Source organism: Chlorocebus sabaeus, chromosome 12 (assembly GCF_047675955.1).
Source record: "Chlorocebus sabaeus isolate Y175 chromosome 12, mChlSab1.0.hap1, whole genome shotgun sequence".
In the NCBI taxonomy this organism is placed as follows: Eukaryota; Metazoa; Chordata; class Mammalia; order Primates; family Cercopithecidae; genus Chlorocebus; species Chlorocebus sabaeus.
This window is the reverse complement of record NC_132915.1, coordinates 30495907-30514425: the sequence shown is the minus strand read 5'-3', so window position 1 is coordinate 30514425 and position 18519 is coordinate 30495907.

The window sequence follows — 18519 nt, the reverse complement described above, 5'->3', positions numbered from 1 at the left end:
AGAAGGAATGGTACCAGCTCCTCCTTGTACCTCTGGTAGAATTCAGCTGTGAATCCATCTGGTCCCTGGACTTTTTTTGGTTGGTAGGCTATTAATTATTGCCTCAATTTCAGAGCCTACTATTGGTCTATTCAGGGATTCAACTTCTTCCTGGTTTAGTCTTGGAAGAGTGTAACGGTTGTCCAGGAAATTATCCATTTCTTCTAGATTTTCCAGTTTATTTGCGTAGAGGTGTTTATAGTATTCTCTGATGGTAGTTTGTATTCTCTGTCGGGGTCGGTGGGTGATATCCTCTGTATCATTTTTAATGGCGTCGATTTGATTCTTCTCTCTTTTCCTTCTTTATTAGTCTTGCTAGTGGTCTGTCAATTTTGTTGATCTTTTCAAAAAACCAACTCCTGGATTCATTGATTTTTTGGAGGGTTTTTTGTGTCTCTATCTCCTTCAGTTCTGCTCTGATCTTAGTTATTTCTTGCCTTCCTGCTAGCTTTCGAATGTGTTTGCTCTTGCTTCTCTAGTTCTTTTAATTGCGATGTTAGAGTGTCAATTTTAGATCTTTCCTGCTTTCTCTTGTGGGCATTTAGTGCTATAAATTTCCCTCTACACACTGCTTTAAATGTGTCCCAGAGATTCTGGTATGTTGTATCTTTGTTCTCATTGGTTCAAAGAACATCTTTATTTCTGCCTTCATTTCGTTATGTACCCAGTAGTCATTCAGGAGCAGGTTGTTCAGTTTCCATGTAGTTGAGCGGTTTTGATTGAGTTTCTTAGTACTGAGTTCTAATTTGATTGCACTGTGGTCTGAGAGACAGTTTGTTATAATTTCTGTTCTTGTACATTTGCTGAGGAGTGCTTTACTTCCAATTACGTGGTCAATTTTGGAGTAAGTACGATGTGGTGCTGAGAAGAATGTATATTCTGTTGATTTGGGGTGGAGAGTTTCTATAGATGTCTATTAGGTCTGCTTGCTGCTGAGATGAGTTCAATTCCTGGATATCCTTGTTAACTTTCTGTCTCGTTGATCTGTCTAATGTTGACAGTGGAAGTGTTGAAGTCTCCCATTATTATTGTATGGGAGTCTAAGTCTCTTTGTAAGTCTCTAAGGACTTGCTTTATGAATCTGGGTGCTCCTGTATTGGGTGCATTATATATTTAGGATAGTTATCTCTTCCTGTTGAATTGATCCTCTTACCATTATGTAATGGCCTTCTTTGTCTCTTTTGATCTTTGATGGGTTTAAAGTCTGTTTTATCAGAGACTAGTATTGCAACCCCCGCTTTTTTGTGTTTCTCCATTTGCTTGGTAAATCTTCCTCCATCCCTTTATTTTGAGCCTATGTATGTCTCTGTGTGTGAGATGGGTCTCCTGAATACAGCAGACTGATGGGTCTTGGACTCTTTATCCAGTTTGCCAGTCTGTGTCTTTTAATTGGAGCATTTAGTCCATTTACATTTAAGGTTAAGATTGTTATGTGTGAACTTGATCCTGCCATTATGATATTAACTGTTATTTTGCTCGTTAGTTGATGCAGTTTCTTCCTAGCCTTGATGGTCTTTACATTTTGGCATGTTTTTGCAATGGCTGGTACCGGTTGTTCCTTTCCATGTTTAGTGCTTCCTTCAGGGTCTCTTGTAAGGCAGGCCTAGTGGTGACAAAATCTCTAAGCATTTGCTTATCTGTAAAGGATTTTATTTCTCCTTCACTTATGAAACTTAGTTTGGCTGGATATAAAATTCTGGGTTTAAAATTCTTTCTTAAGAATGTTGAATATTGGCCCCCACTCTCTTCTGGCTTGAAGAGTTTCTGCCGAGAGATCTGCTGTTAGTCTGATGGGCTTCCCTTTGTGGGTAACCCGACCTTTCTCTCTGGCTGCCCTTAAGATTTTTTCCTTCATTTCAACTTTGGTGAATCTGGCAATTATGTGTCTTGGAGTTGCTCTTCTCGAGGAGTATCTTTGTGGCGTTCTCTGTATTTCCTGGATTTGAATGTTGGCCTGCCCTACTAGGTTGGGGAAGTTCTCCTGGATGATATCCTGAAGAGTGTTTTCCAACTTGGTTCCATTTTCCCCCTCACTTTCAGGTACCCCAATCAGACGTAGATTTGGTCTTTTTACATAATCCCATACTTCTTGCAGGCTTTGTTCATTTCTTTTTCTTCTTTTTTCTTTTGGTTTCTCTTCTCGCTTCATTTCATTCATTTGATCCTCAATTGCTGACATTCTTTCTCCCAGTTGATCGAGTCGGTTACTGAAGCTTGTGCATTTGTCACGTATTTCTCGTGCCATGGTTTTCGTCTCTTTCATTTCGTTTGTGAGCTTCTCTGCATTAATTACTCTAGCCATCAATTCTTCCACTTTTTTTTCAAGATTTTTAGTTTCTTTGCGCTGGGTACGTAATTCCTCCTTTAGCTCTGAGAAATTTGATGGACTGAAGCCTTCTTCTCTCATCTCGTCGAAGTCATTCTCCGTCCAGCTTTGATCCGTTGCTGGCGATGAGCTGCGCTCCTTTGCCGGGGGAGATGCGCTCTTATTTTTTGAATTTCCAGCTTTTCTGCTCTGCTTTTTCCCCATCTTTGTGGTTTTATCTGCCTCTGGTCTTTGATGATGGTGATGTACTGATGGGGTTTTGGTGTAGGTGTCCCTCCTGTTTGATAGCTTTCTTTCTAACAGTCAGGATCCTCAGCTGTAGGTTGTAGCTGTAGGAGATTGCTTGAGGTCCACTCCAGACCCTGTTTGCCTGGGTATCAGCAGCAGAGGCTGCAGAGGATAGTATATTTCTGAACAGCGAATGTACCTGTCTGATTCTTGCTTTGGAATCTTCCTCTCAGGGGTGTACTCCACCCTGTGAGGTGTGGGGTGTCAGACTGCCCCTAGTGGGGGATGTCTCCCAGTTAGGCTACTCAGGGGTCAGGGACCCACTTGAGCAGGGAGTCTGTCCCTTCTCAGATCTCAACCTCCGTGTTGGGAGATCCACTGCTCTCTTCAAAGCTGTCAGACAGAGTCGTTTGCATCTGCAGAGCTGCTGCGTTTGTTATTGTTTACTGTGCCCTGTCCCCAGAGGTGGAGTCTACAGAGACAGGCAGGTTTCCTTGAGCTGCTGTGAGCTCCACCCAGTTCGAGCTTCCCAGCGGCTTTGTTTACCTACTTAAGCCTCAACAATGGCGGGCACCTCTCCCCCAGCCTCGCTGTTGCCTTGCCGGTAGATCACAGACTGCTGTGCTAGCAATGAGGGAGGCTCCGTGGGTGTGGGACCCTCCCGGCCAGGTGTGGGATATGATCTCCTGGTGTGCCGGTTTGCTTAAAGTGCAGTATTGGGGTGGGAGTTACCCAATTTTCCAGGTGTTGTGTGTCTCAGTTCCCCTGGCTAGGAAAAGGGATTCCCTTCCCCCTTGCGCTTTCCAGGTGAGGCAATGCCTCGCCCTGCTTCAGCTCTCGCTGGTCGGGCTGCAGCAGCTGACCAGCACCGATCGTCTGGCACTCCCCAGTGAGATGAACCCAGTACCTCAGTTGAAAATGCAGAAATCACCGGTCTTCTGTGTCGCTCGCACTGGGAGTTGGAGACTGGAGCTGTTCCTATTCGGCCATCTTGCTCCAATCATTCAGGCATGTCATAACATTAATATTTTTAAATGTTTTCAAATGTTTTCCATCGAGTCTGATGTTTGCTGAAAGGCATCTGTAGATGCCCTTTATTAGGATAAAGAAGTTTTCTTATAGTCCTACTTGGTTAAGACTGGATATGCAGAAATCAAAGTTGTCTCAGGTGTTTAGCAGATTCATGGTGCACTAACTGCATCAATGTTTTCAGGATTCCAGAGTATCTCATTCCTTCTATGTAGAGCAAAAGTTACCGGAGGCTTTTATTCCCCACTGGTAGGGGGCCTTACATTCCAGATTTCTCATGAAGACCACCTTTTGCCTCTTAGGCCCCGAAGCAACATTAGCAGATACAGGTTTCGTTTCCCCAACCTTTTTCAGAGACTGCCCACTTTTGATGTTAGAAATTTCTTCCTAATGTCTATTCACTATTCTCTTCTCCTTCTGGTAAAAGATCAGCTAATCACCATCTTTCAAGTAAAAGCACATTTTCCTGTATGTGAAAAATGTTAAGTTCTCCCCTTAGTCTTGTTTTCAACATACTAAATAAAAGCAGCCTCTTTTGCTTTTTTATGCCTAATATTTATTAGTCTCCCCTGAAATATCCAAAGTTCATCATAATTGCACTTCAATTCCAGCATCCTAACTTGGGTGATGCCAATAGAAAGTCCTAACCAATATCAAGTACCAGGGGAAGGCCATGTAATGATTTCTTTCTCCTTTACATTTCTGATGCTCTGATTTTTCTCTGCCTTTTTAATCACAGCTCTCCATTGCTGAACCATTCTTCACTTTGACCACTGGACAATTTCGTGTTATGATTGGATGAATGTCCTCTGAGAATCAGTAGGACCTTCACACTTGTCCACACTTTTTCCACTCTTGTCACAATCACTTAGCATTTTAGTCCTGCTGAATTTCAGGATGTTAGCTAGCAATATTGTGCAATCCCCTATCACTGGCAGATGGAATCAGTATGTCTTATACGTACTCTCCTAAATCACTAACAGACATGTTAAGCAGTATCATGTCATAGGGCCAACTCTTTCAGAACTCCAGTCAATAAAGCAACATTTATCCACTCATGTGGGGCACCCACCATCTAAATCAGGGCATTCTCAATCATAGCTGCACCCTATGAGTTTTTTAAAATGCCAGTGCCTGGCCCCTACTCCAAAAAAAAAAAAAAATCTGATATAATTGGTCTGGAGTGGGGCCACCCAAAGATTGGAATATTCAGCCAGGGTTGAGACCACTAATCAATATCTTTGGTGCTTTGTGCTATTGTTTAGTATGTTTTAGCAGAGTAGTTTTCAAACATCACTGTGCATCCAACCCACCTGGGGATCTTTTTTAAATGCAGACTCTGATTCAGTGGGTCTTGGGTGGGACCTAAGACTCTGCATTTCTAACAACCTTCCGGTTGATGCTGATGCCACAAACCACATTCTCGTCTCATTTATAAAGCAGTAGAGCAGAGATCCTTACTCAAGTTGAGCATGCAGTTTACTGTTGAACAGCTTATTCTAAGCTACATGAAGTATGAACATACTAGATCAAGTATCTTTTAAGCCTGACTTTCACATCTTATTGGAAATAATTTCTGAAATTTCCTCAGCCTTTGCCTAGATTTGCAGGTTTTCTCATAGTTCACTCTGTCCCCCTGTTCTTTGGTCCATGACATAGTTCTGGGTTTGTGAAATGAGTGAGCCTATGAAGCTGGGTTTCCAACCATTATCTTGGAATTACCTCTAATGGCTACCAGTATCTCTCTCTGCTGGGAGATAGAGTCTAGCCAAGAAGCCTCCCTCTGAGGTTTACTGGGTTCTGGATGGAAAAGGATTCCAACCAGCATCAGTGCCCTTGCACACACATACACCTACACAGACCTGAGTGTCAGTATTTCACACACACATGCTTGCTTTGTCAAGTCCCTGGCCTCCCTACAACCTGAAGTTCTCAGAAAAATAAAAAGCAGCTGCTGCCCTCTTCACAAAAAGACAGGTATCCCAGTTATGAAAGGATACTATGTAAGACCCTCTGCCTGTGTCCTGCTTGTTTTGAATTCTATCATAGACCCTCCTTACATATACGCCTTATGTCCTCCTCTCTGGTATTGGAGCTGTTCTCAACAACGCCAACCATTATTTGGCATCAGGGATGTATAACAGGACATTTGCAGCTAGTATACTCGAGGGTATCTTGACATTTCTATCAACAACATTATGAGATCCTCACTGGCAGAACCCAAAAATCTTTAAGGAAGGTGGGAATCCCCCCTAAGTCGCTTACCAGTTAGGTGATCTTGACATGTCATTTGACTGCTCAGAACTTCATTTTCTTTATCTGGAAAATGGTGCCAATAGTACCTGCCACCCATGGGTCTTGTAAAAATTAAATAAGATGCACATGAAGTACCTGCACAATACCTAGTACTTAATACTGACTCAGTCAAGGTTAGCAACTTACATTAGAAGTCTCAGTGAGGGCTGGGTGTGGTGGCTCACGCCTATAATCCCAGCATTTTGGGAGGCGGAGAGGGGCAGATTACTTGAGGTCAGGAGTTCTAGACCAGCCTGGCCAACATGGTGAAACCCCATCTCTACTAAAAATAAGAAAATTAACCAGAAGTGGTGGCACACACCTGTGGTCCCAGCCACTTGGGAGGATGAGGCAGGAGAATCACTTGAACCCAAAAAGTGGAGGTTGCAGTAAGCCGAGATGGCACCACTGCACTCCCGCCTGGGCAACAAAGTAAGATTCTGTTAAAAAAAAAAAAAAAAAAGAAGAAGAAGAAGAAGAAGAAGAAGAAGAAGTAGAAGAGGAGGAGGAGGAGGAGGAGGAGGAAGGAGAAGAAGTCTTAGTGAGTCCTATCTGGAATATTTCAAGCCTTATTTTCATCTTCCACAAATTCTGCTAGAGGCCTAAGAGGTGGGAGTAGACATAAGTTCCACTCCTGGATTATGCCTCATATTGATAAAGCTCTGAAACATACAGTACACCCTGTCATTGCATTTTCCCATACACATCCCACTACTCCACCTAGCCAAAAAGAGTAACATGAGTTCGTGTCCTTTGTAGGGACATGGATGCAGCTGGAAACTATCATTCTCAGCAAACTATCGCAAGAACAGAAAACCAAATACCGCATGTTCTCACTCATAGGTGGGAATTGAACAATGAGATCACTTGGACGCAGGAAGGGGAGCATCACACACTGGGTCCTGTTGTGGGGAGGGGGTTGGGGGGAGGGATAGCATTAGGAGATGTACCTAATGTAAATGATGAGTTAATGGGTGCAGCACACCAACATGGCACATGTATATATATATGTAACAAACCTGCACGTTGTGTACATGTACCCTAGAACTTAAAGTATAATAATAAAAAAAAGAGTAAGAAAGATACATTTTCCTCAGGAAAAAAAAAAATACATATATATCTGCCTGTTGATCTTTCAAGTCATGCTAACCCAAGTCAGGCCTTAAATGTGGGCATAATAATTCTGGTAGACATCACTCTCCTTTAGAGTTTTCTTTTTCTTTCTAAGCCTGAAGTGTTGGCTGCTGTGGGAAGCTGAGAAGAGAATAAGGTAGGCTTTTCCTGAGGGGCCGAAAGAGAGACTGGACCTTTCTTCTTTCCCAGGGATCATGATAGGAGAAACCAGAGAGTGTGCAGTAGAAAAGCAGATTAGACACATGAAAGACAGAAGCCTGTGCTTCCACTCAATGTGGGAGGTCTCTAGATAAGTCTGCAGAGGGTAGTGAAATTCACAGCCAAGCCCTGGCCTGCTTTCATTTGATGCCGTTAGTTAATCAAGCAGGCCAAAAAACTCCAAGCCCCTCTATCTCAACCCCTGAAAAAGATCCAGGTGCATCTGACCTGAACTGGGTAGCGTCAAGGCTCTCCGGACCATCCGCAGCCCCACGTCTGTTACCTAGCACAGCATCACATTTGTTCTTTCCCAGGTTCACATACAGTGGGAGAGGCAAGAGGAAAAACTACTTTTCAAGTTATTTTTTGGCAAAATAATGCACCCAATTCTTTTTACAAGCATGATCTTTAATAAAATCCATAAAAACACTCCCTTTAACAGAAAGCAAACTCAAGGTTAAGACTTTCCCTGGCTTTCTTTTAGTGTACTTGGCCACGCAAAATTTTAGTGTTGGAAACTGCTGTCAGAGTTTAATTGCCAGTCAAGCTAAATGTCAATTGTGCTGAGATAGTACTGAAAATATCAATGTACATTTACATTATGTCCCTGCATATATTTCTAAACCCAAAGTTAGGATTCCTAGTTTAACAAGAATGTATTTTTATTTGTGAGAAGATTGAAAAGATTTAAAATGAAATCATATTTAGTTACCTGCTTGATAGGCTAATCCTCTCCCTCCCTGCTAAATAATGACATGAAATTGTCATTTGGCCCATCCTGGAAAATAGGTGACACTTTAAATATACTACCTCAGGACACCAGTCCTCCCATGTGACTTCAGATAGCAGGTAATCTGCAAATACACTGTTACCCTTGGGGTAGGCAAGGATCCCAAATTTTTCTGGCCCCTCAAAATTACCATCAGCCTGAGCAACTCTAAAGGAGATGGGGAGAAACCCATAGCCTGTGTGAATTCTACTGCCTGTGCGGTTGACAGAAGGCAATCTCTCCTCTCAGCTCGCTTTAATTGAGACATAAGACACACCCATGCCTGAAGAACAAGGAGAAAATAGTACCAATTTCTATTTGGTCTAGCAGAGATTTTAACCCTGTATTCCCAACTTCTAGAGTGTTCTCTGGCAAATAAAAGGTACTCAATAATTTCATAATTGTCAAATACATGAATGAATGAATGACACACACATTCCTGATTGCTAACAAAAATTGAAATGCTTTTATCCCAAGTACAACAGCTCATTTTCCAGAATTACGGAAGATTTGCAGCTTACTGCACCCGAAGAAGTAGAATCTGAGTATTCAAGCCTACAGGGAAGGGAGGAATAGGAGAAGGCAGAGAGATGCTAGGGAAAACAACAAATCATCACAAAGGAAGCCGAAGAACTGGAGGCCTCACAGAAGAGAGGTAAAAGTCAGAGAGCTCCCGAGCTCCGTGATGTTAAGTTAGGGCACCAGAAAGAAACTGTAGTGGTATTACATGAGATCCTATACAAATAGCAAACAGAATATATACCCCAAGTCAGGTGAATCCATGACTTACTAGAGGGCCTAACTGTGACCTTACCACATATCTCTGAGCACTCTGACCCTATTTCATTAAAGAAGTCAGAGACTCACAGCGGGGGGAAGGGAGCACCAAAGCCATCTCACAAATTCAGCTATGTTTTATATCTTGTCTATTTTTTTAAAAAATGCAGAAAAAAATCTGACTTTTATTTTTCAGATTATGAAGATTTCAGATCAATTGTGTCTACGGTCCATAAGCTGGATTCATATTAGTTTTTATTCCTTGAACACACATCAACTGTCTAGAGGGAGGTGGTTAAGGGCATCCTCAGTGAGAAGCAGCAGCCAGCAGGGCTTTGACAATGTGCTATTGATGTTCGCCAAAGACAACAATCCACATCCAGACACTCAAATGCTGACAGGGCTGCTGTCAGCCAGTGGGTGCCAGGTCCAACAGCCTGCCATGAGCACCCCTGCACATCCCTCTCCTGGCCACACATGCAGCGCCTCCATTGGAATATCAAACCTAAAGGGAGAAACAAGTCACAGGCTCCGGCTCAGCTTGTCCAGAGAATTTTGCAAAAGCATAACAGGGGCAGACCCAGACTCTCTCACTACTGAGAGTCTGACAGGTTAGGAGGTGGAGTTCATACAGTTCTCCGGGTAAATGAAAGAGATGGCTAGGACTGATAACAGGGAAAGGGAAAGGCCCAAAGTCCTAGAGTCAGAGGAAGAGGAGAGACAGGAGAGACACAGGGAGTCCCCAGCAAGAGACACAGGGAAGAAGAAAACAACAAGCCAGATCAAGGGGGTTCCAAATGAAAATACATTCTATCAGTTTCAGAAATGTTGAAATATTCACAATTTAGAATTTTCCCTTTTAAGAAGTCATTGGTTGTATTGTCCTATTGGCTATCCTTACAGTTCAGCTAAAGTTTTAAGTAGCATATATAATCAGTGCACATACATAAAATTTCAGCAAATCACCCCTCAGAAGAAAAATGTCATTCACTGATAGAGGATTGAACCTTAAATTCCTAGAGGGCAGGAGCCTGAGCACATTTTTTTGCACACAGTAGGTAATGCAAAAATGACTGTGGGAGTAAGGGAAGTGGAAAAGAATTGCAAAGAGTGTATGAGATTCTGTTTATTGTAATGGGACTACAAAGCAAAACATTCCCTGAAAAATTGCTATCCCTGACCCTGGTCTCCACAAATATCAATCATGGAAACATCTGATGATATATTAATACATCACAACTCCCTCTTAAAAGTCTGAATTTCTGAGACTATGGAAAGCAAAGTTCATGAAACCATGCCTATGTTCCAACCAGCAGCTGTTTCTGGGGAATTAGTAGGAAGAACACACCATATTTGTGACTCTGATGCAGACCAAACGTTTGGATGGCCCCTCACCTGCCCCTGAGTTTTCCACCTCAAAATCCAGAGGGCTCTGCACTCCATGCCTCAGGAACCATGTAGTTTCAGGTTCATTTGTATCTGGAGCTCATCCTTGAATAACCAATCTGTGCTTACCGAAATATGGTGCAGTGTGTGGCACCTTTAACATCAGAAAGGTACTAGAACACAATGGGGACTAGGGCCTGACATCACACAACTCTAGATGCACTATCTGTGTAGAGGGTGTTCACATAGGCATATGCCACATGACCCTGCCTGGGATCATAACCTGACACTGGATCTGCTGGCCTGCATGTCAGGTGCTGGAGACATCAAAATTAAAATGTCTAAGTCTTCTGAGCTCCAAAACTTCAAATCATATTTTTTAAGTTAAAAAATTTAGTGCATGACTTCAGAGTGGTCTTCAAGACAATGAAGTAACTAAACCCTGCAGACCTTCATTCTTCATTGCCATGGAGGACCACACAAGACAAATTATGAATAGATAAGAATAGATTCTTGTCTTAGGAACCTAGCCAGTTAAGTGACTATTTGTAAAAGAATAAGCTCTAATATGTTTTTTCTACAGACATAAAATCTGAAATAAAAACTCCTGGCTCCATCACTTTCTAGCTATACGACCTGCTCATGCTCTATCTTCTCATCTGAAAAATGAGAATAAAAAGAGTACCTACAACATAGGCTCTTCATACAATGTAAACTCCTTACCCCAAGAAATGACACATGGTAAGCCTTTAATAGATGCTATACACTATAGTAGATACGTTCTAAGAACACTTTTTAAAAATGAAACAAAAAACCCAGATCAGATATATTGAAGTGGATTCCTGCAGAATTTTTAGCCTCTTTTCTGGAATTATTTAAGTAAAAGATTAGACATTTATCCAGTAATTTTTTTAACACAATGAGCCAGAAACTAGAAACTCTTAGGAGCTCAAAGATAAAAGAAATATGCACATTGCCTTAAGAACTTCACAACTGCCTGGACCATTGAGCATGAGGGCAGGAGAGTGTGCAAATATCGGTTAAGGTCTCATTTAGACTCCCGTATTTATTCTGACTATAATCTATATTTATTCTAGACACTCTTTCTTCCTTCTCTCTCAGCCTCCCACAGACAGTAATTCACAAAATGGTTATAAGACAGAGATAAAGCCAGTGGCATGAGGTATACTTTGTCCTAGGGATTCTTCACATATTTTGACCCTCATTGGTATTTATTAGCTCATACAGTGCTCCGCGTACTCCCCAAACAGGACTGCTTTTATACTTTTGAGGGCCCTCTGGTTCTCGATCTTAAGTCAACCTACACTCCAGATGTAGTGCTGACCTTCCAGGCCCCAGAAGCATTACATAGCATCACTTACCCCATACATTCTACAGGTTCCTGGATATTAAATTCTTGGGGCCATGAGTGGCTTTTAACAGCCGATAAAACTAACTCTAGGAATGTCTTAACCATCATAAGGTGTGCGAACAACACATTCATCTTATTTGCCGTAGCTCACAATTGATACTTAATTAATACATTTTTAAAATTTCTAGAGGCACAAATAATAAATAATTGGTTATAGAATATTCAAAGAGATAACTATGGTTCAGGGTTTTTCTCTTTTAATGGAAATGACATCCCTTACTTTCATGATATTTTCCTCCAGCTAATAAGATGAGGTTTTATGGTGCGACAATCAACTCATCAGTTATGGGGAAATGGATTTATCCCAAGGGCTTTCCTAGGGAATGCACTGACTGGCAGAGAAACCTGCCATGGCTTTGCTTTCAGCTTCTTGGTTACTGGGCATTTCTTACCGTAAGGTCTGCAGACTAGGAGACCAGGGTAGACACGACGGAGGAAGTAACTTAGTCTGTTAAAAGCCCACAAATCACCAAACTCTGTTTCTGCAGGAACTCCTAGAACAAGTCACCTTGCATGTCACTGCTGCAGCTTAGAGATCTGGGTCCACCTCCAGGGCCTGGTCCCTGTCATTTGCATGCTACCAATCAAGGAATAAGAACTACATCTCAGGATCTGAAGCTCTAAAATTCACCTGTTCATGTGCATGTTGTGGAGACCAGTCAGTATTTTGGTGGAAAACATCAGCCCAATCTCTACCTGAAGGACTACCATCAACACCAAGATCCATTCAGGGAGAGAAACTGAATACTGTTAGGAAACCCGGTCCAGAAAAGCCAAAGCAAGGGCAAATTTAGGGAAGTAATTGTGTTTTCATTGCATGTGGTTTCATGCTTGTAAAGGAGGCCACAAAGTTAAACTTCACTTCGGAGTGATAAAAGCTGTTCTACCACACACACAAAAAGCATCCAACTAGAAGAGGCATTATCTGCAGACATAATCCTATCACAAAGTACCAAGTATGTTTCTACTCTTGGGATGACCTCCAGGAGGAGCCTAGGCAAATTTCCTTTATGCCCAACTGTTAGACAACTTTCAATGCTAGTAGGCTGTTGCCTCTCCCTTCTCCTGATAAGGACAACAATCAGGAGTATCCAAGGACAGTAAGACCAAGGTTGATAAGGATGCTAAGACCCTTAAGCATTCCAAGGATGCTAAGACCAAGGATCCCAAGGAAGCTAATCCCAAAGATGATAAGACCATTAGTCATTTCATTGGAGAAGACTTTTCTCTAAAACAAAGCAGATATTTGACAAACATAACCATGCTTAAAAATACCAACAATCATTCCATCAAAACCAATTCCTCTGTATTAATGCAGTTGTAAAATACCAAAGTCTGAAACATCCCACAGGCCAGTGGACAAATGTCTCATTGCTCTTTCAATATTAATAGAGGGAGTGTCACGATGAAAAATGCATGTATCCCACCACTGTCACCAAGATCAACCATTCAGTCAGCACCTGTCTAGAGGATGCTGCATTGTTGCCTAGCTTGACTATGTGTTAGCCCTTTTACTCAACTACATTGCACCAAGCTTCATGTTTCCATGGCTCCCTGCTTTGTAGTCATCCACTTTAGATGTCCTTCCTGTGGATCAACTGGGCACGTGCCAAACTGAATTCATTATCTTACCCTCGAGGCCTGCTCCTTTGCCCTGTTTCTATGTTAGTCAAAGGCTCTGCCTAGCTCCCAGTCATTTGCCTCTACTTCCATATTCGTGTTTACCATATCTCCCACCTCTTTTATCCCACTCCCCTCTCCCCATTCAAGGCACTCAGTGTCCCTGACCTGGATTATTTCAAAAGCCTCCTAAATGATACACCTTACTCCAGTCTCTGTACCTCCCGTTCATCATATGTACAGTGGCCTGATTAATCCATCCAAGGCACTGTTTTGTCATGTCACATTCCCAGTCAAATTTGTTTGATGGTTTTCCATCCACTCCCAGACAATCAAGTTCCACATTCCTTAGCACAAGAGTCAAGATCCCTCTGTTTCAACCTTGATCCAGTATATCCTCCCAGCCTTATAGGTGACAGTTTCTTGCTACTGGGGTCTCCTTGCTCTTCCCTTTGACTTCCTCCTTGCTCCTCCCTAGTTTGACCCCCATAAATATCCCCAAACTCTTCTTCCTGTCTTATACACCACAAGTCTTACTCCCTGCTCACCCTATCTATATCCTAAGGCAGTAGTTTTCAAATTTTTTGACTGAAATTCACAAAAAAAACTTACACTGTGAGTACACACATGCACACACACACGAATATTATATAAAATATATGCCCAAAATTATATAATACATAATATATAATCATACATTTTTATATCATATATATGCCAAAAGTTTTATGAAACAATAGTTAGCTTCAGTTCTATGTATTCTGATATTTTCTCTTCTATGCTCTATTTCCTTTCTAAAACATTACTGGTTATAATCCACTAATAATTGATTTCATGACCTGTTAACTGGCTAAAATCCACAGTTTGAAAAACACTGGCTCACTGTCTATTTTTCCAGGGTTCAAATGAACCATCAAGGGATTTTCCAGAGGGGTTCACTCCCAGTCTCATAAAAACATGAAAAGCATATCAGAAAACCTTGACATATTATCTCAACATAAGCAGCATAGGGTAAGAATAAAAAATGGGTGGGCTATGGAAGAAAAATGGCTGGTTTTAGATCCTGGCTTCAAGTTGGTTAGTGAACTTCTCTGAGCTTTAGATTTGTTATATTTCAAGTATACTGATAGTTAATTCATAGAAATATTGTGGGACTCAAATTAAATAAAATGAGGATATTATATAAAATACATAGCACAATTATTTTCCTACAAAGTAAGTACTTAACAAGTGGTAGCCGTTATTATCAGTCCTAGTATTGGTATGATCACACACAAATGCAAGTGATATTCAAATTATCTACTCACTGGAAGCGTCTGTCCTCTTTATTAGACTTTGCGATTGAGATGTGGCCCCTGTCTGCAGTCTGCATTTCTCTGGCAAAATAGTTACTCTATGCATGTTACCAAGGGAGGATGGAATAGTAAAGTGTGAAAGACAGTCATCCAATTTTATATTTATTTCCAAAACTATCACAATATTCCATTGTTTAGTAAGAACTAGAATTTGGTATCCAAGCAAATTTGGAGCTGAAAACATGCAATGTATTCGAATATAAATAGAAAACATGTCAAATAACCTCCATATCCTTCACATGGTTTCCTTTGCTCTTCATCACCTCCCAGAATTTTTAACACTGTAAAGAGAAAATAGAATCAGAAATGTGATGTCAGTTTGGCTTACAGAAGCTGTGGGTCAGCTACTTTGTAGGCAAGAACCCAAGGGTTCATAGGCAGAGACTCTGGGTCTCCAGCATGGGTGATATGGGCCAGGGCAGGGCTGGTGAACAGACCTCCAATTCAAGACATGCCATCCTGATGCAATTCTTTAGAGCTCTCTTGTGTCTATCATTCCCTTTGAGAAACCTGGAGGGAGGCTTACACCCTGACATGCATATAACCCTGAAGCAAAAGTGGTTTGTTTTGCTTTCAGCTATAGAACCTATGATCTAATAACCCTATAAAAAAAGGTAATGTCAATAAAATGTTGGGACTTTAAAAAATCTTGTTTATTTGTCCTGATCCTAAAGCTTCTTAGAGATGCCCCTGTTACCAACCTTCTCCTAATTAGGGAGGTTCTCATTAAGTGAGCCATTCATCTGAGACTACTTTTGCCAGACACTCTAGCTTAACCCCACTGCTACTTGGGGCTTAACCTAGGATCACCCTAAAATAACTCATTGGGGATACTGATCTCTGCAGACCAGGCCAAGCTATACATCCCTTTTCCATTGGAATCCATGACCATTGATCTAAATTCAGAATACTATCCAAATCTGGGAAGGCTATGATCTAGGGTCAACCTGGAACTTCAGCTCTGTCACACTGATCTGTATGCCAGCAAGAGCTCCCCCAAACTGCTACCTCTTGATTTTGTAGCCCTACACCTGTCACAGTTCCTGACACATTGTACACTGTCAACAAATACTTGTTGGATTGAATTGACTTGACTTGTGGAAGCCAACATAATGCAAACGGAGCAAGTTGGGCCATTTCAATTCAATGCCTTAACTTCCCATCCTGAATATTTTTATTAAAATTTAAATCAAAAGCAGGCATGTACATCACCCTAAATTCTCTGATAACATTGCATCCTCTAAACCACCTAGTTTTCCCTGACTCTTATGAGCATAAATCAGAATCTGTGGTATTTGAAAGGGATTTTTGAAGGGTCTAATCTTATCTCTTGACCATATTAAACCTGCATTTATTCAAAGGGCCTCACTTTAAAGGCCATTCCAACCTTAGTCCAGCTTGTAGGAGGATGTAAGAATGAGCTTATGATTAAAACCCTTTTGGAAAGCATGAACAAATGATAACCAGTTGTGATACTTTTCCACATTTTTACAATATTTAAAAATATGTTCAGATATCCAAAACTGATCCCACAATTTGATTTATTCACAAGTCCCCTGAAGTGCTTAATAAGTACAATATGGTACAATGAAAATTTTGCTTATTACTGCTATTGGGTTGGTAATTCTCCAAGATGAAATCATACTTTTCAGGTTATAAATATACATTTTATTGTTGATTTTATGCTGCATTTTGAAATACTGCTTCTCTGCTTTCATATTTTCAGGGCCTTACAAGGGCATCATAAATCAACCCCAAACTGGAGGAATGCTAATTGATATCAGGTGATTTCAAAAATGAAGGCTGGGTTAAACTTGCTGTGTGTTTCATGAATTCTAATTCTTATGGAACTCTTTCAAAACCAAGATGTGCAAGAAATTATTCATCTTCCAAGATTAATTAGATAAATGAAGATTAATTAAATAAATGTGTACACATTCAATATTTTAAATATCTAAAAGAAGACTTAAAGAAGGTGTGCGTACAACCTAGCTCAAATGCCAAAAACATGGAAGAGAGAGGACATACACAATGCGTTGTCAGATGATTCAATGCTTTCTCGGTGAAACAAGGAACATTCTATTAACCATAATTTGATCTAAATAACATTCTAACCCCCCGTCTGCATCTTTCTTTGATTTTCTGGTCTTGCAAGCTATGTTACATCTGTGTTGCACAGAATTCTAGGTTTAAACCAACAGGTGTTACCAAGAAGAGCAAGTACCATTCCTCAAAGGTTGTTAGAACAATAACAGTATTGTACTTTAGATTTTTCCTGGTGAGTGGAAAATGGCCTATAGGCCAGCATAAACATTGGCATGTTGTTTGTGATCATCACTGGATAAGGGACTCAAGATAAAGATCAATGTTTGAGTATTGTATACTAATCTGTCTCACAGAATACTATACTATGGTAGCACTTCCCAATATATGTTATTACATGTAAGAACACAAAAAAGTTATAATAGCTGGGGATTTTGTGTGTGTGTGTGTGTGCGTGTGTGTACACCATCAAGTTGTAAGCTCAAGAATGTTACAGCTTAGGAAGAGGATAAATTTCAAAAGTGACTGAAATAAAAATATTCTACAAATGATAGTCTAGCCTATACAATGCATAGACAAAGAGAAAAACTGCGGAGTGAGGTGACATGCAAATTAGGGAATTTTGAGAAGAACATACTTGAGAAAAATTGTATGCTGAAATTATATAACACTAGTACTAAATATCTTAGAGATCAATCATGTTCAACTCTCTCATTTTAAAAATGGAGAAACAGAGGCCCAGAAATTAAAAGATTAGCTAAAGGTTACAAGCTAGTTAGTAGCAAAGCCAGGACAAGAAATGAGTTTTTCTGGCTGGGCGCAGTGGCTCACTCCTGTAATCCCAGCACTTTGGGAGGCTGAGGCCGGAGGATTCGTTGGGGCCAAGAGTTGGAGACAAGTCTGGCCAACATGGGAAAACCCCGTCTCTACTAAAAATACAAAAAGTAGCCCAGCATGATGGTGGGTGCCTGTAATCCCAGAGAGTCAGGAGACTGAGGCAGGAAAATCACTGAACCTGGGAGGTGGAGGTTGCAGTGAGTTAAGATTGTGAAACTGCACTCCAGCCTGGGTGACAGAGCAAAACTCTGTGTCGAAAAAGAAAAGAAAAAAGAAAAAGACATGAGGTTTTCTGTTCCTAGAAAAAAAACTCGACCTCCCAATCCACATTTTGAAGGCGAGGGCAAAGACAATGAGGGGGCCCTCTGGAATCTGTCCCTTCCCGGAAAGTAACAAGGCCAAGAACAGACACAGGAAACTATTTCTTACCCTGGTCAGCTCACTTGTCACTTGGGACACTTCTCGATCACACTGACAAAAGTTCTGCTGAAGAGAACAGTGATGTTTTCTCTCTTTTTTGAGCTTTAACTGAGAGAAACCAATTGGTTACTGAGAGAAAACAGCATCTTAAAAAGAGGTTATAATCATAGATTGTAAACATGTTTCTTGATAACTTATCTTTGATGACTCCCTTATGGATTTACTCTGACACCATCAGAGTAACAGGTAGCCAAGATGAGAACCCTACCCTTGTTCCTACCTCATCTCTCCTATTGTCTATGTTATCATATAAGAGGGAGCAAGAATCTCATACAAGCGCATGCAATGGTCTGGGTGTGGTGCCCATAATCCCAGCACTTTGGGAGGCCGAGGCAGGTGGATCACCTGAGGTCAGGAGTTCGAGACCAGCCTGGTCAACATGGCGAAACCCCATCTCTACTAAAAATACACAAATTAGCTGGGTGTGGTGGCGGACGCCTGTAATCCCAGCTACTCGGGATTCTGAGACAAGAGAATTGCTTGAACCAGGGAGGCAGAGGCTGCAGTGAGCCAAGATCACACCACTGCACTCCAGACTGGGTGACAGAGGGAGACTCTATTTCAAAAAAAA